The sequence below is a fragment of the Neofelis nebulosa genome, chromosome 5 (assembly GCF_028018385.1).
Source record: "Neofelis nebulosa isolate mNeoNeb1 chromosome 5, mNeoNeb1.pri, whole genome shotgun sequence".
Classification (NCBI taxonomy): domain Eukaryota; kingdom Metazoa; phylum Chordata; class Mammalia; order Carnivora; family Felidae; genus Neofelis; species Neofelis nebulosa.
The window spans coordinates 36773254-36798383 of record NC_080786.1 but is presented as its reverse complement, the minus strand read 5'-3'; the positions used below and the strand labels follow the sequence as shown (position 1 = coordinate 36798383).

The following is a 25130-nucleotide window of genomic DNA, read 5'->3' as shown; positions in this document are numbered from 1 at the left end:
GAGACAGTCCTGATGGCCTTGAAAATCACATGCTGCAGAAGGTGGAGACTCTTTCCATCTGTATCTCTGAATGCATGTGTGAAAGAGAGTTGCCCCACTATACTGTCACGTGAGCAAGAAATAAACTTCTGTTGTGTTTAAGCCATTATACATTTTTCAGTCTACTATAGCAATTAGCATATCCTAACACTTACATGTCCTTTTTGATGTAGTTGTTTTTGTGTGTGTGCGGAAGTTCCCATGCCTTCTCCCCTTTCCTTAAATTTTACTATAAACCAAGAGAACAGAATTAGTGAATTTAAATTTAAGCAGCCATTAGGGACAAATGACACTCACCAAATTAGTGGTCACAGCATTCAGATCTTACAGCCAGAAGAACAGTAATTTAGCAGAATCTCACATCGACAACCTGATGTATTAAATTAAAACAAAAAGTAAACGTAAGATGTACAAAATGAATATATTAGAATTACAAAACAAATATAGGGTTACTTTCCAAGAGTGTTGTCAGACTACAAAGGAATTTGCCACTGTTTTCCAGTGAATGACAACCTTCTCCGTTGCCTTTAAAATAAGATTTATTTTTTTAATACACCCCCCTCTAATCATTATAAAACAGAATTTATAAAGAAAAATTCTACTCTGCTAAGTAAGCTATTCAAATACTAAATGCTGACTCAGGGGATGACACTGGAGGCTAGGAGCACTGGGTATGATTTCTATGCCTATGTGCTCTGCAGTTCTTATGTACACATTTAAACTTCTCTCTCAGGAACTTAACTTTCTTGGTTAGGAACTTCCAGAGCTCGTAAAATTATAGGCTATGCAAAGACTTAAGTTTTTTAGGTGACATTAAAACAGATATCAGAGATACACTAGATCTGTCTTTGTGTTTAGTATCATTCCAGATGCAATAGCCCAAGGAGGAATTAAAATAAGCACTCTATAAACACGGTGATGAAACAATGGAGGTGCGCGCACCAAAACAATCAGAAGCAACCAGAAACACGCTCTGTGAAGGCGGCAGGTTGTGGATGTTTTCTTATGAGACCTGCCATCTTTTACCAGGTTAAGTGCAAAACTACAAGTGGATGACATAGGGGACATATTTGCCTAGAAAAGGATTTCTTTTTATGTCTGATTACTCGGTTTAAGATCCAGGAAGCAAAGAGTTCAGAACTCTGAACAAACATTCTGGCAGTCCAAAACAGAGCACCAGGGCTCCGGGAGGAGGAAGAGGAGACAAAACAAGAAGGTTGACCGGGGAAGGCACGACTTGAGCCATTTCCCCCAGGGTTTCAGCCTATGTGTATGTATATATATATATATATATATATATATATATATATATATATTTTTTTTTTTTTTTTTTTTTTTTTTTTTTGAGAGGAAATGCATTCTTGTCTGGTCCTGTGAAAAGAGAGAGATCAGATAAAATCGCTTTGGTGCTATATTTGGAGGGTCTCCCAAATGTAGTCCCCACCACCTCCCTCTGGGCTGGGGCCTGCCAACCCGCAGGTGTCAGGAAACAAGATGGCGCCACACAGTGTAGGGTGCTGAGTGAGAGGGGCAGGGGTGGGCCTTCACTTACTCGGAGATGCTGGCTCCTCTGAAACCCAAATGCTGCCAACTCCCTGGGCTCAGGAGTTAAAACCGCTTTCTTGCTCTGGGTTCTTCACTTCTTGTTGAGATCAGCTCCACATATTTTTCTGATGATGTCACCCATTCTGACTTCCTACATTTTGAAAGTTGATCTACAAGCAAAACCTTCCATAAGGCTAAAAAAAAAAAAAAAGAAAAAGAAGACGAAAAGAAAGGTGTGTTGTGAGGAGATGGAAAGGAGGAGGAGAGAGGCAGTTGCCTCCTTATTTTGAGATTTGCTGCAGCTGCGAGTGCCACTCCCCAGCCAGTTTCCTGGCTGCAGAGGGAGGCCAGTGGCCGGGCGTGGGTGACGTCAGGGCCAGGCCTGAGTCATCGCCAGCGGCCTGGCTGCCCTGCCACTCGGAAGGGGACAAAAGGAACCTTTGATGTCCAGAGGCCCTCCTCTCGGCACACTCGCCTGTACAGAGCAGCAAGCCAGGAGAACATTCCTGCTGTCTCTCCACCCCCAGCCGCCCTTCCTACTTCCGGAACAGTCCCAGGCAGATTCAAGAAGGCCTCCCCCAAGGGACGTCACCCTCCTGCACGACAGAGGCATGGCCACTCTCTGTCAAAGAGAGAAGCAGAAGAGGGCGTTTCTCTGGGGATTTCTTACCTCTCCCTCTGGCATTCCCCCTTTTCCTTGTGGTGCTGCGTTAACCAGAGAGTCGAGACGGTATTAAAAGACATATGAAGAGATGGAAGGTGCTCTTGTCACATTCCCTAGACAGTATCTGGTGGTCAGTGCCTTTATGCCATGGCCCTGGACCTCAGCTCCTTGTCTCTGAGTGCCAGTGTGAGCCTGCACCTCCTGGATTTAAGAGAGGACCATTCTTTAAAAGGGTTTTTATATCCCAGTGCTGGCATGGGACTCAGTAAATATATGGTGAATGAATGAATTTTGATACATTTAGATGATAATTCTTTTTAAAATTTTTGAGAGAGAGAGAGAGCACGTGCACATGTATGAGCGGGGAGGGGACAGGGAGGGGGCAGAGGGAGAGCAGGGGAGAGAATCCCAAGCAGCCTCCATGCTGTCAGCGTGGAGCCTGACACGGGGCTTGATCTCATGAACCATGAGACTGTGACCTGAGCCAAAATCAAGAGTCGGATACTTAACTGAATGAGCCACCCAGGTGCCCCTAGATGATAATTTTAGAATAAAATAGTAGAAAACATATACTGAATACTTGCACTGAATGTTCAATCAAGCCTCTGTGCTAAGTGCTTTACAAAGATGATTTCATTTATTGTTATCATCATGACAAAGCTATGAGGTTAGGTACTATTATTCTTCCCTATTCTATTGATGGGAAAATGATGCTCAGAGAGATTAAGAGACTTCTCTAAAGTCTCACACTAGTTAATGGCAGAGCCTGTATCGTCTGATCTCAAATCCTGTGTTCTGAATCACCATGCTGAGTGGCTGCAGTGAATGTGTGAACAATGACCAAGGGCAGCCTGTTCAGGTGAGCAAAGGGTAATGATGGGGCTTGAAACCATTCCACAAGGAAGTAGTGGAATTAGGGATGGTCTGTCTAGGGAAGTAGGCCTCATGTCCTCTCAATGGGTCAACACAAGGTCTGGGATAGCCAGAGTGGTCAGGAAGGCAGGTTCATTGTCAGGTCCCAGTGGGAGTAAGAAGCTAGGATGGGGAGACAAAGTCAAGGATGTCTGGTGGTGTGTGGTGGATGCAGGGTGTGGGAGAACCGTGGACTGGGTATCTCAGAGGGGCTGAGGCCCAGTATTGTCTTTGTTGCCTCCTGGACTCATGGGGATATGTGGGGGGTCAGTGCAGCTAAAGGCACTGCTTGTCTGGGACAGGCAAGAAGACTAGAGTGAAGAAAAACAAGATAGCTCTCAAAGACTCCAAGGCCTAGAGAAGGAGTTAGAACAAAGGCGTGTTTCAAGTACAAGGCGGGGCTGGAGGTGACAGGGACAGAGCTGGACCTGACAGGGGCAGTGACTGCCCTTAGCACTGCTCTACCAGGAATCAGCTGCCTTTCTGAGACAGAGTGCGAGTCCTATCAGTGGCTGTGTTCAAGCCAAGGTGAGGTGGGTTGGCCAGAGGAGAACATCTGCTTATGGGGGTATCTGGGCCCAGGATAAAGATGACCTTGGAGGTACCTTCTCCTTCTGGGCTTTATGATTGTGGTTTGTACTTTTCCATGGTTCTCCTAGAGTAAATGTCACATTCCAAGAGGAAGACAAATGCCAGGAATTTCCAGCCTCTTGCAGAATAGGGAGGGAGATGTCAGTGGCCTCCTCAATAATGCCACTCCATGGCTTTCCTCCCCACTGTGGTTATGAGACCCCTCTCCCTGGCTCAGGAGATCGATGCCTCTAGTAGCTGGGGACGTCGTGTTGCCACCTTGTTCCTGGGAGTTCTGCCAGTTGCCACTCTGAGGAATTAGACTTGTGCTGTGGGTTCTGACTCCCCAGGCAGGTGGAATTAGCAAAGGTGAATTTTGGAAGAGAGGAAGCCACATGCTTTTAATTAAGGGAGCAGCAACAACTGATCAGGGTCATTGTCAACATCCACGCAGAGCCTGACCTTGGGCTGAGGAGAGCACTTTAAGTTCCAGGCATTTTTGGCAGAAGGCTTGGGTTGTTTTTTTTTTTTTTTTTCCCCCTTGGTTCTCTGTAGAAAATGCCTTTTGGGCATCTCCCTACTCTGCTTCCCCAAAGGCTTGGTGGCCTTGCTTGCTTCACAAACACAGGTGTTTATTTCTCTAATAAGACAAAGGGAGGCTTATTATTTTTTCATTCCACCTTGCGGGGCCAGGATAATGTGAAGACAAAAGGAAAAAAAGGGGAAATGATGAGTAAGCTTCAGTGAGATACAAAGCCTGGCACTGTGTGTTCTGGGATTGATCCTAATAGGATAAAATCAGAATTAGGCAAAACATCTACTGGGGGACCCAGAGAAGTAAGTACAGTGACACCCCCTAACCTCTACCCCATCTAGAGAATCCTTTGTTACAACAAATGCAGTTATATACTGGTAATCAAAAAATACATCAATAAAACCTTTACAGGTTCAAGAAATTCCTCAAAGACTTTTCTATACTTGCTGCCTCCAATTTTTTTCATCTCATGCACTTTTTAAAAACACAATTTATTAAGATATAATTTACATACCATAAGGTTAACGCACTTAAAGTGTACAAGTCAATGGATTTTAGTATATTTACAGAATTGTGTGACCTGTAATCTAATTTTAGAAGCTTTTTTATCACCCCAGAAAGAAACTACATGCCCATTAGTAGTCACTCTCACTCACGCCACCCCTCAACCCCCTGTCCTAGGCAAACATTAACCTTCTCTCTGTCTCTATAGATTTGCATCTTCTGGACATTTCATATAAATGGGATCATATAGTATGTGGCCTTTTGTGTCTGGCTTCTTTCACTTAGCATAATATTTTCACAGTTCATCCATGTTGTAGAATATATCCGTACTTCATTCCCCTTTTTCAGTTTGTTTGTTTATTTATTTTAACTTTTTTTTTAGTAAGCTCTAGACCTAGCATGGGGCTGGGAACCATGACCCCAAGATCAAGGGCTGCATGTTCCACCAACCGAGCCAGCCAGGCACCCCTGTACTCCATTCCTTTTTAGGCCCAAATAATATCCCATTGTGAGGATGTGCCACATTTTGTTCATCCATACATCAGATGATGGACATTTGAGTTGTTTCCATTTTTGACTGTTGTGAATAATGTTGCCATGAATATTCCAGTACAAGCTTTTGTGTGGACGTATGTTTTCATGTCTCTTGGGTGGATACCAAGGAGTAGAAGTGCTGGGCTGGGTTGTAAGGTGACTCGATGTTTGACATTTTAGTACATGGGCTGCGAAGCGAGCATCCTGTTTAACATCTTGAGGAGCTGTCAGACTGTTTTCCAAAGTGCGCCATTTTACATTCCCACCAGCCATGTGTGAGAGTTCTGATTTCGGCGCATCCTCACAACACAATTCTTGTCTATCTTTTTGATTCTAGCCATCCCAGTGGTTTTGATGTGGTATCTCATTGTGCTTGTGATTTACATCCCCCTAATGACTAATGATGTTGAGCATCTTTTCATGGGCTTACTGGTCATTTGCATGTCTTCTCTGGAGAACTGTTTGTTCAAATCCTTTGTCCATTTTTAAATTGGATTATTTGTCTTTATACATTCTGGATACAAATCCCGTATCAGAAATATGCTTTATAAATATTATCGCCCTGTCTGTGGGTTGTCATTTCACTTTATTTATGATATTCTTCGAAGGAGAAAGGTTTTTAATATTGATGAATTAATTCCCTTTATGAATCTTCTGTTATATCACTTGTGCTTTTTGGTGTCAAATCTGAGAAACCATTGTCCAATCCAAGGTCATAAAGATTTATACCCAAGTTTTCTTCTAATAGAGTAATAGTTTTATTTTATTTAAAAAAAATTTTAATGTTTATTTATTTTTGAGAGAGAGAATCAGAGCATGAGCGGGAGAAGGGCAGAGAAAGAGGGAGACGCAGGCTCCAGGCTCCAAGCTATCAGCACAGAGCCTGACATGGGGCTCAAACTCACGAGCCTTGAGATCATGACCTGAGCTGAAGTCGGATGCCCAAATGACTGAGCCACCCAGGTGCCCCAGTATTATTTTATTTTATTTTATTTTATTATTTATTTATTTATTTATTTATTTATTTATTTATTTATTTTTAACGTTTATTTTATCTTTGAGACAGAGAGAGACAGAGCATGAACGGGGGAGGGTCAGAGAGAGAGGGAGACACAGAATGTGAAACAGGCTCCAGGCTCTGAGCAGTCAGCACAGAGACCGACACGGGGCTCGAACTCACGGACCGCGAGATCGTGACCTGAGCCAAAGTCGGACGCTTAACCGACTGAGCCACCCAGGCGCCCCAGTATTATTTTATTTTAAAAAATGTTTATTTACTTATTTTGAGGGGAAAAGTGGAGGGGCAGAGAGAGAATCCTAAGCAGGCTCTACGCTCAGCGTGGGGCTCAATCTCACAAATGTGAGATCATGACCTGAGCCGCAATCAATAACTGGGCATTTAACTGAGCCACCCAGGCACCCCTAATAGATTAATAGTTATAGTTCTCACATGTAGGTCTATGATCCACTTTATATAGTATAAGGTAGGGATCCAAAGTCATTCTTTTCCTGTGGATATCCAGAATCATTTGTTGAAAAATTATTTTCACAAGAACTCTAAACATCTAGAACTGTTCTAAAATACAAAGTTTATTTTATGTTACTTTATTTTATTTATTTATAAATTTTATTTATTTACTTATTTTTGAGAGACAGAGAGAGGGAAAGAGCATAAGTGGGGGAGGGACAGAGAGAGAGGGAGGCACAGAATCCAAAGCAGGCTCCAGGCTCCGAGCTGTCAGCACAGAGCCTGATGCAGGGCTCAAATTGATGAACTGTGAGATCATAACATGAGCCGAAGTTGAACACTTAACTGACAGAGCCACCTAGGTGCCCTCAAAGCTTATTTTAAAAACAGTCCATTCTTTCCCACATTTAATTGTCTCGGCCCCTTTGTCAAAAATCAACTGACTATAAATATTTGCTAATTCTGGACTCTTAATTCTATTCCATGGATCTGTCTGTTCTTATGCTAGCACCACACTGTTTTGATTACTATAGCTTCATAATAAGTATGAAATCAGAGAGGATGAGTCCAACTTTGTGCTTTTTCAAGACTGTTTTGGGGGCGCCTGGGTGGCTCAGTTGGTTAAGCATCCGACTTCGGCTCAGGTCATGATTTCACGGTCTGTGGGTTTGAGCCCCACGTCAGGCTCTGTGCTGACAGCTCAGAGCCTGGAGCCTGTTTCAGATTCTACGTCTCCCTCTTCCTCTTACCCTCCCCTGTTCATGCTCTCTCTCTGTCTCAAAAATAAATAGTTAAAAAAAAGATTAAGAAAAAAAAAGACTGTTTTGGCCAGTCTGGATCCCTTGCATTTCTATTTGATTTCTAGGATTATCTTCTCAATTTCTACAAAAAATCCAGCTGTTTTTTTTTTTAATTGTTTTTTAAACGTTTATTTATTACTGAGAGACAGAGAGACACAGAGCGTGAGCAGGGGAGGGGTAGAGAGAGAGGGAGACACAAAATCGGAAGCAGGCCCCAGGCTCTGAGCTATCAGCACAGAGCCCAATGCGGGGCTCAAACTCACCAACCATGAGATCATGACCTGAGCCAAAGTTGGTCACTTAACCAACTGAGCCACCTGGGCGCCCCTATTCCAGCTGGGATTTTGACAGAGACTGTGTTCTACCTGTAGATCGGTTTAGGGAGTATTCCCATTTTAACAATATTAAGTCTTCTGATCCATGAAACTGGGAAGCCTTTCCATATATTTAGATCTTTAATTTCTCTCAACGATGTTTTACCATTTTGGCGTACAAGTCTTATATTCCTTTCGTTAAATCCTATCCTAATTATTTTATTCTTAATTGATATTATTTATATTGAAAATAATCTTTGTTCATGGACTTGTTAAGAGCTTTGGAGGTTGAAAGACCTAAGTTTCAGTACTGGCTCCACTATTTCTTAGTTATATGACTTTAAGGTTACTTAGCCTGTATCAGCCTCCTTTATTTTTTTAATCTGGAAAAAAGAAATAATAATACCACCTGCTGGGTTTGTTATGAAAATTAAATAAGATAATGCTTATGTGACCCTCTTGAGACCATAACCCACATGGGCCAGTCTCAGGGTGATGTTACAATCTAAGAAACCCAGTCCAGTCACCAAAAAATAATTTCAAATTAACTCATATTCAATACTTGCATTTCTCAAGCACCATATAGAGCCCCCTGCAAGGCTTCTTAACATCCTTTTCCCTGTCTTATCCAAACTCCTTATACCCAATAGCTTTGGCCTTGCCTTCTTTCTCCCAAGCTCCCTAGCAAGTTTTTCTCCCACCCTAACCAATGCTGCTCTAATTCTTCTATTTCTTTTTAAATTTTTTTTTAACGTTTATTTTATTTTTGAGACAGAGAGAGACAGAGCATGAACGGGGGAGGGGCAGAGAGAGAGGGAGACACAGAATCGGAAACAGGCTCCGGGCTCTGAGCCGTCAGCCCAGAGCCCGACGTGAGGCTTGAACTCACAGACCATGAGATCGTGACCTGAGCTGAAGTCGGACGCTTAACCGACTGAGCCACCCAGGCACCCCTCTAATTCTTCTATTTCTGTCCTGTTCTTCTGATAGGTAAGGGGAAGAAAGTGGACAGGCAAAGCCAGAATTCTTTTTAGCGTTCAGGACAAAAAGAAAACCAGGGAACTCTCAAACTTTGTATCACCATTCACATAAAGTGCTCAGTGCAACATCTGATAAGGGCTCAATAAATGTTGGGTTTTAATTTTTATTATGGTGTTGGTTATATTATACCTATCTATTCTTCATGTTAATGGAGTGGGGTTTAGATCATGACCTCTGAGAATCCAGCTGGGAGGCTACTGCTCAGTGGCCCATCCTCATTCATTTAGATGAATTCAGGATTATTGTTTTCATTTCCTCTTCCTGAACCATTCCCCAAAGAATCAGCTCCTAGAAAATTGTAATAGAATTCATCCTTGAGGCTCCCTGAGTAATGTTTGGTGGTCGTATCTCCTGTTTCTTCCCCAGCCTAGGACCAGGACTCCATCCTCCACAAAAACTTCTAGGACAGTGTTTTTAAAACTGCAGGTCAGTACCCACTATTTATTGAGTCAGAACCAGCGTGAGTTTCAAGTGACAAAATAAAACAGAAGAATTAAAGTACATTACAAGACTTTTGTTTTGGTTTTATAATATGGGTGCGAGCTGGGTCTCTCTGTGAAACATACTTGTCACTGTGGTTCAGGATTTTTAAAGTCTGAGAAACAAGTGTTGGACTAGATCTTTCACTTTCATTAAAGTGTTCAAACAACTCCTAAGAGCATAAAGTGGTCTGTCCATTTGGATGGGGATCAAAACCTTAAGTCCCAGGGATGAAGTTCCATCAGCAGTGAAGGATTTGGGGGCGTTAAGGCCTTTTTCTATAATTTATAAGAGTTGGTGGAGGATTATTGCTGTTGCCTTTGCGGACCTCCTCCACCCATCCCCCATGCACCCCTCCCCCCCATGCTCACTCTTAGTCACCATCTCCTTTTGCCCTCATAATACCTGAAAATCCACACCCTGGACTTGTAAGGGGCTTTCTATTCCTCAATGCTCTTTCACATACACCACCTCATTTGATTTTCACAAGTATTCCATGGAATTGACAGATCAGATCCAAACCCTTGCTTGACCATATAATTCCATGTGTGACCTTAATCTCTCGGCTTATCTCCTTAGCTGCTATATCTAACCAGAAAGGTTAAGAGACTTGGCCAATGTCTCACAGCCTGGAAGTGGCAGGACCAGGAAGAGAACTCAGTCTTTGACCTCCTCTCCTGGTTGTCCCATGGGCTCTCTTCATGGAGACACAAAACTTCTTTTTAGTAATATTATTCATCTGACTGCTTTATGAAGAATGTTTAAAGAAGCAAAGAACACTTCACTCTCTTCCACCATATCTAAAAACACCGACTTTTATGGCACAAACCACAAGGCAAACAGCTCTACATGCCTTGTGGGTAAAGGTTATAGCTCTCAACATCAAAGACTATTTATTAAAGGCTGGGCCCTCCAAATCAGAGACAACAAAGTCCACAAATAGAGGAAAACAAGGTTCCCCAAGGTCTCTTCTGTCCTTTGTGTTGCAGAGTGTCCCCTCTAGTGGCTCTGGAGGAAAACAGCTTCTGGAAAACATTCATAGGTTCCATATTGGTGAAATCAGACAGTGTTAGATCTTTAAGGGAACTTGGTTCAAGGTGTCCCATCAGTAATGAGAAATTGAAAACTAGAGCAGTGGTTCTCACCCTGGGCTGATTCTGCCCCCAGGGAATGTCTGGCAACTTGTGTAGACATTTCTGGCTGTCATTTGACTGGGGATGGGTGGTGCTACTATCATGGGTAGGTAGAATCCAGGGATACTGCTAAACATCCTATACTACACGGGACAACCCCTCACAACTGAGGAAGTGGCCTCAATGCCCCCAAGTCCTTCACTACTGATGGAATTTCATCCCTGGGACTTAAGGTTTCTATCCTCATCCAAATAGAAAGACCACCTGCAGGTGTGTTACTATTATGCTCTTACGAGTTATTTCAACATCTTAATTATCTGGTCCCAAATGTCAATAGTGCTGAGGTGGATTAATGATATGTGATCTACCCAAGGATCTGAAGCTTCCCCTCCCCAAAGCTTTACTGAGATGTCACCGACATATAACTAAAGGCTTGCAGCTTTATTCACAGCTTTTGATGGCTTGGGCTATGTGCTCTCTTTCTTTTGATTTCTTTTGGAATGGTTTTCTTAGAATTGTGAAAAATTCAAAAGTAATATATGCTCATAATTAAAAGCAATATAATAAAAGACTTATAAGACTTTCTATTACTCCTTCCCATAATCAATGTCAACAGCCTTGGTGGTTTATTAGGTGGAGTTGTATTAATATCCAGGTTTAGATCATTTTTAACTTATAAAAATGGTCATTTCCTATGGTTATACTTGAGATATTCATCCACTTCTCCATGTGCACACCAAGACAAGGAACAATCCACACACAGGGGTTTCTTTTGACTTTGCCTGTTATATAAACATTGAATTAATACACATTACTTTACAACTTGCTTTTTTTATCTAATAAATTGTGAATACCCCTTCAGGTCGAAAATAAGAATCTCCTATATGTTTATAGAAGTTCGGAATGATCAGTACTGTGGACTCCAAGGAGCTAATATAGCCTATGAGGGACATTAAATAACCCTGAATCATGCAGTGTGTGTCTTTAGTATCTCTGACACTTGATATTTCACTTTTTTTGTAGATCACTGGGCTCAGGATTAGAATCTTTGATAGGCCATGCTATCTAACTAGGAATGAATAACATCCTTTTGTTGTCTTTGATTTAATATTACAGATATTTTCAAGGCATAGTAAGTAATCCTGGTTTTCTGTTGACTGTGGTACTATAAAACTTCATTTTATAACAAATATACGTGTACTGATTGATTTTATGTCAACTTGACTGGATCATGGGGTGCCTGGTTATTTGGCTAAACATTATTTCTGGGTGTGTCGGTGAGAATGTTTCTGGGTGGGATTAGCATTTGAATCTATAGATTGAGTAAAGCAGATGGCCCTCTGCCACGTGGGTGAGCATCATACAATCTGTTGAGGGCTTAGAACAAAACGGCAGAGGCAGGGAGAATTTGGTCTCACTCCGCCTGATGATCTGGGTCACTGGTATTCTCCTGCCCTGAGACTGAGACTTACACCATGGTCTCTCCTGCTTCTCAGAAGTATACCACAGGCTTTCCTGGGTCTACAGCTTGCAGATGATAGAGCATGTGACTGCGTAGCCTCCATAATCATGTAAGCCAATTCCTCATAATAAATATTCTGTGTATATGTATCCTATTATGTATATACGCACATATATGTATACTATTAATGCATATATAATGTAAATATGAATCCTATTAATTCTGTTTCTCTGTAGAATCCTGGAGCCAAGTCAAATAAAAATATTTTAATGGCGTAAGACTGATTTAAGTTTGGGGAAGAGTGCTCGAACTCATTCGTGGTATGGCCAACCATGTTGCTCAATCATTCCCTTCTGATGGACAAAGGGTTTTTTCCCCAGATACTTGTTTCTTTTGTCAAAAGAGATACTGCAATAAATATCCTTATCCTTTCATAATTTTATTCTATGAAATAAATTGTCCAAAGTGAAATTATTGTTTCAGTTTTTTTGTGTATTTAAAGTAGTAATAGATATTTTCAGATCATTTTCAAAAAAGCTGAAGCAAGTCATACTTCAACCATTAATATCTGAGACTAAACATTCTCCCACATCTTTGCCATCACTGAATAGTAATCACTTTTTTTTTTTTTTACATTTTACCATTCTGATGGGTAAAAATTGGTATTTCACTTTTGCCTTTTATTTTTTGGAAGAGCAGTAGAGTATATTATATGTCATGTCATTTATTTTTTTGTTTAAGTCTTATTTAAATTCGAGTTAGTTAACATACAGTGTAGTATTAGATTCAGGTGTACAATTTAGTGATTCAACACTTACATACATCACTCAGTGCTCATCACATCACTTTTACTTTAATTTGCATTTCCCTGACTCTAAGAATAGGGGCTAAGAGCATAAGTGAGTGAATTTTATGGTGTGTGTATTATATCCCAATAAAACCATCATTGAAAAGCTAATTATAAGTTGTAACGTATTTTATTTTACTATGTTTTTTAAGTTTATTTGTTTATTTTGAGAGAGAGAGAGAGAGAGACCAAGTGGGAGAAAGACAGACAGAGACGGAAAGAGAGAGAGAGAGTCCCAAGCAGGCTCTACATCACCAGTGCAGAGTCCAACATGGGGCTCCAACTCACAAACCATGAGATCATGACCTGAGCCAAAATCAATAATTGGACACTTAACCGTCTGAGCCACCCAGGTGTCCCAATATTAATATATTTTAAATAATCAGCAAAATAATTTTTAAAATGCACAGTAATCCATGCACTGAACATCTTCATAACCTTTGTTTCTACCCATCTTACAAAGACTAAGGCAACCTCCCTGAATGTCTCTACAAAAGAATTTCTAGGGGTTACTGCTGAAGTTAATCCTAGACCATGGCTCCTCCAGGTGAAAATAAAACTCATTTCTAGAAAGAAAAAAACAAGTTCTCCACTGGGGAGGGAGGAAAGACCTCAGAAATAAATCAACCAATCACATTAAGTAGAAAAAGGACGTGAGAAAGATGGATAAATTATAAACCAAACTATGGCCTTGGCCAAAACATGTTAACATCTCTGAGCCCAGCTGCTGCTTCTGTTAATGGGAATAAAAACCCTGCATGCAGATTTCACACCAGGTTGCCACGTGGCTGTTGTGAATGTCAGAGGATTGTCTGCCAATAACGGTAACCTCCTGCCCCAGTTTGCTAAGCTTCCCAGGATGTGGGACTTCCAGTTTTAAAACTAAAGTAGTCCCTAAAAACCTAGATGAGTTGGGTATTTTCCTACCTATTGAGGTTTAAAAAAAAAAAATTTTTTTTTTAATGTTTATTTGGTTTTGAGAGAGAGAGAGAGGCACAGAGCACAAGCAGGGGAGGGGCAGAGAGAGAGGGAGACAACACAATCCAAAGCAGGCTCCAGGCTCCGACCTGTCAGCACACAGCCAACGTGGGGCTTGAACCTGTGATCCGTTGAGATCATACTCTGAGCCAAAGTCAGACGCTTAACTGACTAAGCCACCCAGGCACCTCTCTACCAATTGAGTTTTTAAGGTCCAAAGTAGAATTTGGAGCACAGAAAGAAATATATATGTTAACATGTGTCTGAATCAATATTCAATTAAGTTTAAGTTAAAAAAAATGTAAGCTTAGGGGCGCCTGGGTAGTTCAGTCACTTAAGTGTCCAATTCTTGATTTTAGTTCAGGTAATGATCTCCTGGTTGTGATATTAAGCCCTGTTTCCAGCTCTGTGCTAGGTGTGGGGCCTGCTTAAGATTCTCTCTTCCTTTGCCCTTCCCCTGCTTGTGCCCCCTCACACACATCCTCTCTCTCACTCTTTCAAGAAAAAAAACCCCATAAACTTAAAATCACCTGTAAACATAGTTGTTTTATTCATAAACATAGATGTTCAAAAGTATAAAAATACGAATAATTATTTTCTCTTATCTTTGAACTCATGTTCCATTAACTTATAAATTTAAAAGATTATATTCCCCTAACAAGTAACTATTTATATAAATTGACCTAACTAAATATTCATAAACATTTAAAACAACATTTACAAATTTCATGGCAAATCCTCTCAGGAATTTCAGTTACCAAAAGAAAAAAAACAGTTACAAATTTAATGAACAAAATCTTGCTAAATCCAAACAATCAACAAAACTAAAAGGCAAAGTGTTAGTAACAAAATATATAAAGAACAACTCAACACCCCAGAAACACTCAAATTAATTAAAAAAAAAATTTTTAAAGATTTTATTTTTAAGTAACCTCTACACCCAATGTGGGGCTCAAATTCAAAACCCCAAGACCAAGAGCTGCATGCTCTACCAACTGAGCCAGACAGGCATCCCAACAAATAATGCAGTCTAAAAACGGGCAGAAGACATGAACAGACATTTTTCCAAAGACATTCAGATGGTCTACAGATACATAAAAAGATATTCATCATCACTTACCATCAGGGAACTGCAATGAGATATCACCTCTTACCTGTCAGAATGGCTAAAAGCAACAACACAAGAAACACAGGCGTTTGGCAAGGATGTGGAGAAAAAGGAATCCTTGTGCACTGTTGTGGGGAATGCAAACTGGTACAGCCACTCTGGACAACAGTATGGAGGTTCCTTAAAAAGTCAAAGATAGAACTACCCTATCTATCATCCAGCAATTGCCCTTCTGGGTATTTACCGAAAGAATACAAAAACACTAGTTCAACGGGATACACGCACCCCTGTGTTTACAACAGCATTATTTACAATAGCCAAGGTATGGAAGCAGCCCAAGTGTCCATCGACTGAGGAATGGATAAAGAAGATGTGGAATATATATACAATGGAATATTATTCATCCACAAAAAAGAATGAAATCTTGCCATTTGCAATGACATGGATGGAACTAGAGTGTATTATGCTAAATGAAATAGGTCAATCAGAGAAAGACAAATACCATATGATTCCACTCATATGTGGAATTTAAGAGACAAAACAAATGAACAAAGGGGAAAAAAGAGAAAGGGACAAATCAAGAAACTTAACTCTTAATCAAGACTCTTAACTATAAAGGACAAACTGATGGTTACCAGAGGGGAGGTGGGTGTGGGGATGGGTGAAATAGGTGATGAGGACTAAGGGGTGCACTTGTCATGGGTGATAAGAACCAAGTGATGTATGAAGTGTTGAATCACTACATTGTATACCTGAAACTAATATAACATTGTATGTTAACTAAGTAGAATTAAAATAAAAACTTAAAAATTAGAAAAAAACCATGCATACACACAAAGATACTATGTCCCTATTATTTAAGCCATTTATAGTTTAGTGTTTTCTTACTTGCAGCCAAAAAGCTTGCTTATTGAGCATGCATAAGACCCCATAACAGGTACGCACAATTATGGACTCCTAAGGGCACTCCCCGGCCTCACAGCCCCCTTCTACCATTCTGCATCAAGAACATTCTTTCTAAAGAGCCACTTTGATTAGAGAATTCTACTGCTATAGCCATTAGTGGTAATATTATGCCAAACACAAGAAGCTAGTCACAAAAGACCACATATTATATGATTCTATTTAAATGAAATGTCTAGAGCTGGGAAATCTATAAGGATAAAAAATAGATTAGTGGTTTCTTAGGCTTGGGATGAGGATGGAGGGTTAGGGGGTAACAGATAAAGGGTACATGTCCCTTTTTAAAAAAAAATTAATGTTTATTTATTCTTGAGAGAGAGAGAGAGAGCATGCACATACATCAGTGGGGGAAGGGCAGACAGAGAGGGAGACACAATCCAAAGCAGACTCCAGGCCCTGAGCTGTCAGCACAGAGACTGTTGTGGGGCTCAAACTCACAAACCGCAAGATCATGACCTGAGCTGAAGTCGGACGCTTAACCGATTGAGCCACCCAAGCATCCCAAGGGTACACATCTCTTTTTGAGGTGATGAATGTGTTCTAAAATTGAGTGTGGTGATGGTAGCACATATTTGTGAATGTACCCAAAACCACTGAATTGTACACTTTAAATAGGTGAGTTGTATGTTTGTGATCTCAGTAAAGCTGTTAAAAAAATAAAGCCTTCAGTGGCGATCCATTATCTAGAAAATAAAGCACAAATTTGTTACCTTGGCATTCAAGGTTTTCTATCCTCCAGCCTCAAACTATCATCTAATTTAATCCCTGGCTACTTTTCTATATAGCAGACAATTGGATAGCTCATGAGTGCAGAAACACAACCTGTGGTTCTCTGCTTCTCTACCCTTGCTCCTATGTTACCTTGGCCTAGAATGACCTCTTCGACCATCTTGGTCTCTCAAAATCTAACTTGCCTAATTCAAGGCCCAATTCGAATGTTCTCCTTAATATTTCCAGGCAGAAACGTTGCTTGCACCTCTGAATTCATAGAATTCAATGTATCTTCTGTGGTGTTTGCCTTGTCCTCTTTTACAGGCTTGTGTTTACACAATCCCATTGACTATACTAGCCCCAGTTTCCAAATCAAAAGTTGGATGGTAATCATGTGTCTATATGAAAGAATATTGCGAATATGAACCACTTTAGAAATTTTGGATTATATGGTTGTCATAACAGCTTTCCCACTAGAGCAAATGGTCTTTGTTGGATCCAGACTGGTGTTATGTGTCCTTTAGTCTTTCGTAGAGTTTTTGCCACTGTCTCTTAGACAGATGAAAGAACTTAGCCTCCCCTTTTCTCTAGGATGCATGGAAATGCAGTTAGGTGGTTTTAATGAATGGTCTTACCCCTGCATTGTATGCCAAATAAATAAAAGTTACACTGATGATACAAACATTTTTAAAGGCAATGAAAGTACCATAAGAAAATAAAAGAGAAGATTTTTATAATCTGGTGATAGAGGAGACAGTCCCAAATAAATCACAAAATCCAAGATTCCATCAAGAAAATCAATAATGAATTTCTCTACCTAAAAACCCAAGCCTTCTGTATGGCAAAAGATACCATAAACGATGTTAAAGGACAGATAACAAAGATTTTAAGAACATATATATTTTTAAGCTTATTTATTTATTTTAAGAGGGAAGGAGAGAATGCATGTGCATGTGTATGCAAGTAGGCAAGAGGCAGAGAGAGAGAGTGGGAGAGAGAGAGAGAATCCCAAGCAGGTTCCACACTGTTAGCCCAGTGTATGAGATCATGACCTGAGCTGAAATCAAGAGTCAGACATTTAACTGACTGAGCCATCCAGGCACCCCAAGAAAAGATTTTTAAGAGATATAATAGTTAAAGGATGGGTATCGGCACTAACCGAACAAACAACACACTAGAAAAAGGCCAAAGAATATGAAAAAGTAGTATGTAGAGAAAAAGTAGAAATGACAGCATATAAAAGATGTTCAACATCACTAGCATCAGGGAAATGGAGAACAATACAGTGAAGATCATTTGCCTCTCAGATGGGCCAACATGGAAAAGACTGAGACTATCCATAATTGTCAAGTGTATGGGGAGAAGACCAAACATAAATAGTAGTGTTGCACATACACACAATTTTGAAAGAGCAATTCAGTAGGATCTAATTATTTTCTGCCACGAACAGTTATTACATTCATAATTCCCAAGTGAATTTGTAAAAAGCCATTCTTTCTTGAAAAAAATTTCTTGATATTTATTTATTTTTGAGAGAGAGCCAGAGCACAACCGGGGTAGGGGCAGAGAAAGGGAGACACAGAATCTGAAGCAGGCTCCAGGCTCTGAGTGCACCACAGGGCTTGAACTCATGAACCCATGAACCATGAGATCATGACTTGAGCCAAAGTCGGATGCTTATCCAACTGAGATACCCAGACGCCCCTGTAAAAAGCCATTCTTGTGTGGGGCGCCTGGGTGGCGCAGTCGGTTAAGCGTCCGACTTCAGCCAGGTCACGATCTCGCGGTCCGTGAGTTCGAGCCCCGCGTCGGGCTCTGGGCTGATGGCTCGGAGCCTGGAGCCTGTTTCCGATTCTGTGTCTCCCTCTCTCTCTGCTCCTCCCCCGTTCATGCTCTGTCTCTCTCTGTCCCAAAAATAAATAAAAAACGTTGGAAAAAAAAAATTAAAAAAAAAAAAAGCCATTCTTGTGTAATGAGGGGGAGTCTCAAAATCTTTCTTTTCCAGTTCCCCCCATTCTAAGAGGCTTACAGGAGAACACTTTTAAAGATAATTTTTGGGTTGCCTTCAATACTAAATAAGGAAGTCTGGTAGTGCTAATCATCTTGAAACTCCAACTCTTTAAGTGAGCATTTATTTTTAAAATTCTCCACATTTGCCTGGACTGATAACAGATATTAGCCCTGTTACCTGGTTACTTCTTAACATGGTGCAAGACCACTGCCTATATGGGTGGAGGCGGCGGGGGGGGGGGGTGGGGTGGCGGGGAGGGAAGGAGGGGTTACTTTGTCCTGATCTCCCTTCCCAGGCTTCTCCTGATCAGCGTTCAGTTCAGGTGTGTACATGCTTTTTGTTTCCCTGCTGTTCGCTTGAGCTTTACTATAAGGTTGGGTCTTGGCATAAAGTTTTATGCATCGTTACAGTCATCTAAATACTCAGACTTTTCCTAGGCTTGGCATATTCCCTTATCCCACTGTCCTTCCTAAGTGGGGCCTTAAGAGCCCTATGATACCTCTGTACGAATTAGGAAAATGTGTCCCCTCGGGTGCAGCCCCCACACCAGGCTGCACCGCTCTGTGAGTGGAGCGCAGGTGGTCTTCAGTCCTGCTAGCCCCATCAGCCCCTGCACTGGCCGCGCTACTCCTCACACCGGTCCTAGTCTAACTGCCGCACAGGAAGTCTTTGCAAATTGCCGTTTCCTCATTTCAAATGGTCACAGGACACAGTGGCACCTGCTGCAGTTAATGCTGCAGGCACGTGGCTCAGGTTTCTTTCCCTGGCCTGTCCTCCTAAGCTGCCCTTTGAGATTTCATCAAGTGTCCAAATCTCCTTTGTTAATGCTTTTAGCCAGCCCACCCCCACCTCCACCACACAAATCCTACAGGCTCAAGTGTTCACCCAGGAAACAGAGTGACGGAGAAGTTAACTGGTGTCTTATCCTTTTTACTGCTGTGGCCTTATCAGCAAAAAAGAACGATAAGGTAATTTTCTTCTTGGCCTTGAGTTTTAAGTTCTGGGCTTCCTGTCCTCAGGGGAAAAGAAACAGCCCTTTGTGCTTCACAGTCTAAAACAGAGAAGTTTCTAGGCTCCAGGATAAAGACTTTTCACTCAGATCTTTGTTTACAAGCCAGACTTAGGAATTACTTAGGATTAAAGGAGGAAAGTGTGGCCCAGCTCCACTGGTGGTTACCCAAGAGGAGAAAGTGTGTGCGTGTGTGTGTGTGTGTGTGTGTGTGTGTGTGTGTGTGCATGCATATGTGTGTGCGTGTTCACGTGTAGAGGTAGTAAGTGCAGGTTTCCAGGGTGGCAGGGGTCTCTGAGTTCCCGCAGGAACTCAGGTGGGAGCCTACTTGAAAGCCTACGGAGGTTGGACACTAAACACTCCTGCTTTGAGAGCCTGGGTGTGGGCCTCCATGGATAACCTGTAGTCACTGGAGAGAGACACAGCACCAAGAAGTTTCTCCATGGTCCTCTCAGCGTCATCCCTGACTAGCACGTGGGGTAGCGGAAGGAACAGCGGAAACCAAAGCCCCCACCATGATCTACCTACCGGGACATCTCCACCTCCCTGGGCCTAGGAAAGCCTTGGGGACAGAAACAGGAAGACTCAGTGATTATGATATTGGGCTCTTCCCCAGCTGGAGAGAGTGAAGACCTTGAAGCCAAGTTTAATTTGATTTTAGAGAAATACAGAAACGTGGCATTCCTTGCAGCTGAATATTATGCAGCTATTTCTTCTATGTATAATCTATGGAAATCCCCCCCCCCCCGGGAAGACAACGGCTCCTGCATTTTGAACAGAGCTTCCTCAACTCCTTCCTTTCACCATAATTTTCACCTCTTAGAAATTCTCTCTTGTCTAAACACTACAGCTTAGCTCATAATATGCATATATTAATTTAGTGGAAACAGGAGTTCTTACGATCTTCCCAAGTGCTCTACTCCCCATTAAAAAAAAAAAAAAAAAAAAAAAGACAGAAACAGGATCTTTAAGAAGAATCATGAAAATGAGGCCTGGAATTGGGACCAACCAGCCTAGATCTGGATCTTGATTACTCTAGAAATTCTCTTGTGTCCCCAGCGGAATCAATTGGGGAACCACTGGGTGAACAGCAAGTAGACAAATGGATTTACTTCCTCTGACTCAGAGTTACAAAATAACACCTAGTGTGCAAAAAGGCAATGTGTTTGGCACTCTGGAAATACAGGGAAGTAAAAGACATGGGCCCTTCCAGGAGGAAGGCACCAGCTCACTGGGGAGATAAGACTACAGGCCATGAAGTAAAGGATGAGCTGGGTGGAGAGGGCATGGGGAGCTCAGAGAGACAGGAGGACTGGATGAATCAAGAAAGTCTCCCTGGAGAAGGGACACTAGGAGGAAACCTTGCCATCCAATTTCCTGATTTTAGCTGGCTGGAGAAGAAAGGTGGAAGGGAAGGAAAAGAAGGTTCCAGAGCCTTGACAAAGGGACAGAGGTAGGAATAGTCAATGCCTGATTGTGAGGTCAATGATGCATGCTGGGGGTATTGGGGTACACATGGAGTTACATCTGGCAAGTGGGGCCAGTTTGTGGATGGTTTTCAGTGCTGGGAAGAGGAGTTCAGGCATGAGGCAGTTGGGTTTCCAGTACAGAAATTACATTATGAGAGCAGGGCTTAAGGAGGATTAGTAGACAGCTCCCATGGGAGATACCAAGAATTAGAGATTCTTTGGGTTAGTAATGATTTCTTTGTAATAATGCTTACGGTATTAAAACAAAGAGTTGACTTTGAGATGCAAGTATTGGGTGTTATGCATAACGCTTCTGAAGGGTTTACACCTTGATACTACTTAATCCACACTATTAGTGAGAGAGTGAAGGGATTATTGACTTATGAAATCAACAATCGGGAGGGTCTGGGTTGAAGAAGTTTGGGAACTAGCATGAGACTAGAGGCCCAAGTGCTGACTTCATAAGGTGGTTATGAGAAACTGCAGAAGTTGGCTGAGGACCACGTTCTGCAAGAGCACACTTGCAGGAGGAATGACGGGAGGGTCCCTGGAGACAGATGCTGGAGCCCAGGAGAGCTGGCAAGAAACTGTCCCAGATGATGGTGAGTAACATGACACCTGGGAGCAACCTCACTGCACTCACCGTCTGACCTTGCCATGTTCACGCACTCATTCACTTATTCACTCAAACTCTCTCATTCATTCAAGTATTTGTATCTGCTAAGGCGCTATGGAAGGTGCAGACTTCAACAATGCATGAGATGATCTCTATACTTCAGCGGGAGAGAAAAACATGCACACGAACAATGGCAGTTCAGAGCTGTTGTTCTCTCCTTCCCACCCCCCCCTCCTGAACACCCCTTCTCTCTGGGAAACTAAAATATCTGTTGTATTGGTAGCTGATTGGCTCTCAATTTTCCTTGATGAGTTCCAATGTCAACTTTTGTTTTCTGTTTAATAACAACGGTGAAGACATTTAACAAGAAGTTTCTATAATTCCTTAACTTTCCCTTCTTCCTAAGGGGTGTGAATTGAAGGAAATTTCTTTGGTTTATCTGAGCTGATGTAAGGGATTCAAATGGAACAGGCTGGAGAAGGGGGATCACCCTTAGGGGAAAGGGGTTAGGCTTTCTGAAAGAGGGAAGATTTGGGTTGGGTTGAGGTGTGAGAGATTGCTTTAGAGGGAATGAGAGGGGGAAGGAGGCAGGAAGAACAGAGACAGAGAGATTGGTGGGGGTAGGAAGAGAGAGAGGGTTTGAGCAGCACTTATGTGCAGAGGGATTTGGGAGAAAGAGACTATTGCCTATTTGGAGGAAATTTTCTGTGTGTTATGCAATGAAACTCCTTGACCGTGGCCTGAACTAGGATACTTCTGAAGGCTTTTGGGTGAGGGTGCAGGTGTTAGTAGTGCAAACTGGTGCTAAGACTGAAGGCAGCTTAGTTTTATTTGGGGGTGTTCCTGCTACCTTCGATTTTGCAGTCAGGCTTCCTCAGGCTTCTTTGTCTGTGCATATTTGATATCTGAGCTCAATGGCCTGTGAGCCTGTAATGATTATAGATAGGACTTTTATGGCTGCGGCATGGCCTTAAGTTCTTCTCTACTCCCTCCACCCACATACACTGTCGATTCCACGGTTTTCTTGGCTGCTCCTTTGGCCCAGTCGAGCTAGCCCTCCCTTGATGGAATGCTTCTTCCATTCTTGTCTCCTTCCGCATCTCCCTTTAAACTTGAAGCTCTTCCACTGGCTGTCTCCTCATCTATAATCTTTACTTTAAACATACTCTGAATTCTAGGATTCTACGAAATTTAGATTCTGAGAATTCAAATTATCACCTGGTTCATTCACAGTCTGTACTCACCTCAAGGACAGAAATACATATAAGTGTATCCCTGAAGGGAGGCAAGGTGCTGGGATTATACTTCCTCAAGATAACCACACAGCTCCGTCCCTCATTTCATTTAGGTCTTGCATAGAAGAGCAACATTCCTGCCCGCTCCCTAGCTCCTTTCCCTGCTTTATTTTTATTTATCACCTGATATATTATATATTTATTTATTAAATTGCTGAATATCTGTCTTCTCTGCTCTCCTAGAATGTAAACTCTATGAGGGCAAGAACCTTGCCTGCATCTCCAGGTCTGAAACTGTGCCTTGCATAAACATGCATTTGGTAAATGCTTCTGTTGAAGTTTTTAGATTTTACGAATGTATTTCTTAATGTCCAGAGGCTATTCATACTTCTCCGATTATTCCTCTTTCACTGCATCCTGTTCTCTTATGATGCAGTATCTTCCCAAATACCTCTGAGAATACTAACTGGAGGTTTCTTTCTTCCCTTCTGTTTCCTATCTTTACTCTTTCCTCTGGTCATTCTTGTGTTTACTTGTATCCATCTTTCATGTTGTGACCTTTCTGCAAATATCTGGTCATCCTTGGTTCTCTTTACTTCACAATGAGGTAGTAAGATGTTACTTGGTACTTTTTGTTTTTTGAATCCAGATGGGGCTTACTGAGGCTTCACCTTGTGGTGATCTAGCTTTGCCAGTTAGTTGCTGTGACATCTAAGGCAAGTTATCTCACCAGTTTCTTCCTAGAGTTGCTGTGAACATTAAATAAATTGATACATAGTGTAGGCATGACAGTGCTATGTAACCATTTGCTACTTGTATTACTTTTACTGTGATTACTTGGCACAAACCCAGCTATTTGCTAGGGAACGCCTAAATACCAACATGTCAGGGGGCTTATCCACGTGGCCATTAAATTCTGTAGAGAAAAGAATACGGTTGTTGTTTCCTACTGGCAGTGGGGTGAGATGGGGGGAGAGCCTACCTGCTGCCATGTGGGGAGAGAGGCCAGCTGCTCCTTTGTGCCACTTTATCCATCACTCCCCTTTCAGTCCATCACTCACTCAGCTGATGTTTATGAGTTGTCTAGTGCCCCAAGTTCTGCTTTGCAAAAGATTTCCTTCTCGATTCTATACTCCTCTAACCTTGCACTCATGCAGTATGAGTTTAGCTTCCTCTGTTCTCTTTCTTCAGCCACCACTCTTCCATCCACTGTTTACTCTCCAGAAAAATCTTTGAAATCTGTTATCTACTGAGAGTCCCTCTGCCATTACTGGGTACCTATCGTTTTTTAAATACCCAATTTTCATTTTAGTGGGGCCTTGGTGACAATAAAACCAAGCACGTTTAATCTGCCATCTTTAAATCAGACACTGCTAAACTCTCTTGGCAGGTACAGTACCAGTCTCCATGTTTGAAATCCTGGCTCTTCTGTGTTTTGTTTTTAATGAATTAATTTATTTATTTTGAGAGAAAGGGAGTGCAAGCAGGGGAGGGGCAGAGAGAGGGGGAATCTCAAGCAAGCTCCATACTGTCAGCACAAAGCCCAGCGTGGGGCTTGAATTCATGAAACTGTAAGATAATGACATGAGCTGAAATCAAGAGTCAGACACTTAACCCAATGAGCCATCCAGGTGCCCCTGAACTTCTGGCTCTTTTAATATACTTTTCTTGTACTTATGGGGTCCTTTAAGCTTGGGCAAGATGAGGAAGGGAGGGAAGAAAGGAAGTGGTAGCCAAAGTGACTTGATTTAGTTGAGGTCCCTTAGAAAACTGTCTACTAATGCATTCCTCTCCTGGAATGATCCAGTTGATCTGAATTTGCAGTCGGCAGGAGAGAGAGTTTTAGGCAAAGTTTCAGGAAAGATATTACAAGTAATAATAAAAATAAATCACTTAAAGAGTGAGATTAAATTACTTCTAAGTTCCAAAGTTATTATGAGCATTTCTTTTACTGTAACTACCACCAGATCATTCCTTCATGATGCTGTTGCTGGAAGTCAATATGTATATTAGCTCAAGAAGATTTTGGGCCATTTCTGCAAAATGCACCAGTAATCCTATTATGAATAACATAATAATGGCATATGATTCACTATTTTCATGGCATTTATCATATGAAGATAATGGGTAAAATTAGGTCACTGCTTTGACGCTCAAGTTGGTGGAATTCACAATCATTTGT

General features: G+C 41.7%; 1 protein-coding gene across 6 annotated transcripts in view; it reads right to left on the bottom strand.

Moving 5' to 3' along the window:
* The window catches only part of ZBTB38 (zinc finger and BTB domain containing 38), a 172567-nt gene that overhangs the window by 112001 nt on the left and 35436 nt on the right, over positions 1-25130 (bottom strand). For all 6 annotated transcript variants that reach the window (XR_009261822.1, XR_009261820.1, XM_058730065.1 and 3 more), the window contains exons 3-4: positions 1592-1778; positions 337-409 (exon numbers count right to left, since the gene is read on the bottom strand). The gene's annotated coding sequence lies outside the window, so the exon portion shown is untranslated. The remainder of the gene's footprint in view (positions 1-336; positions 410-1591; positions 1779-25130) is intronic.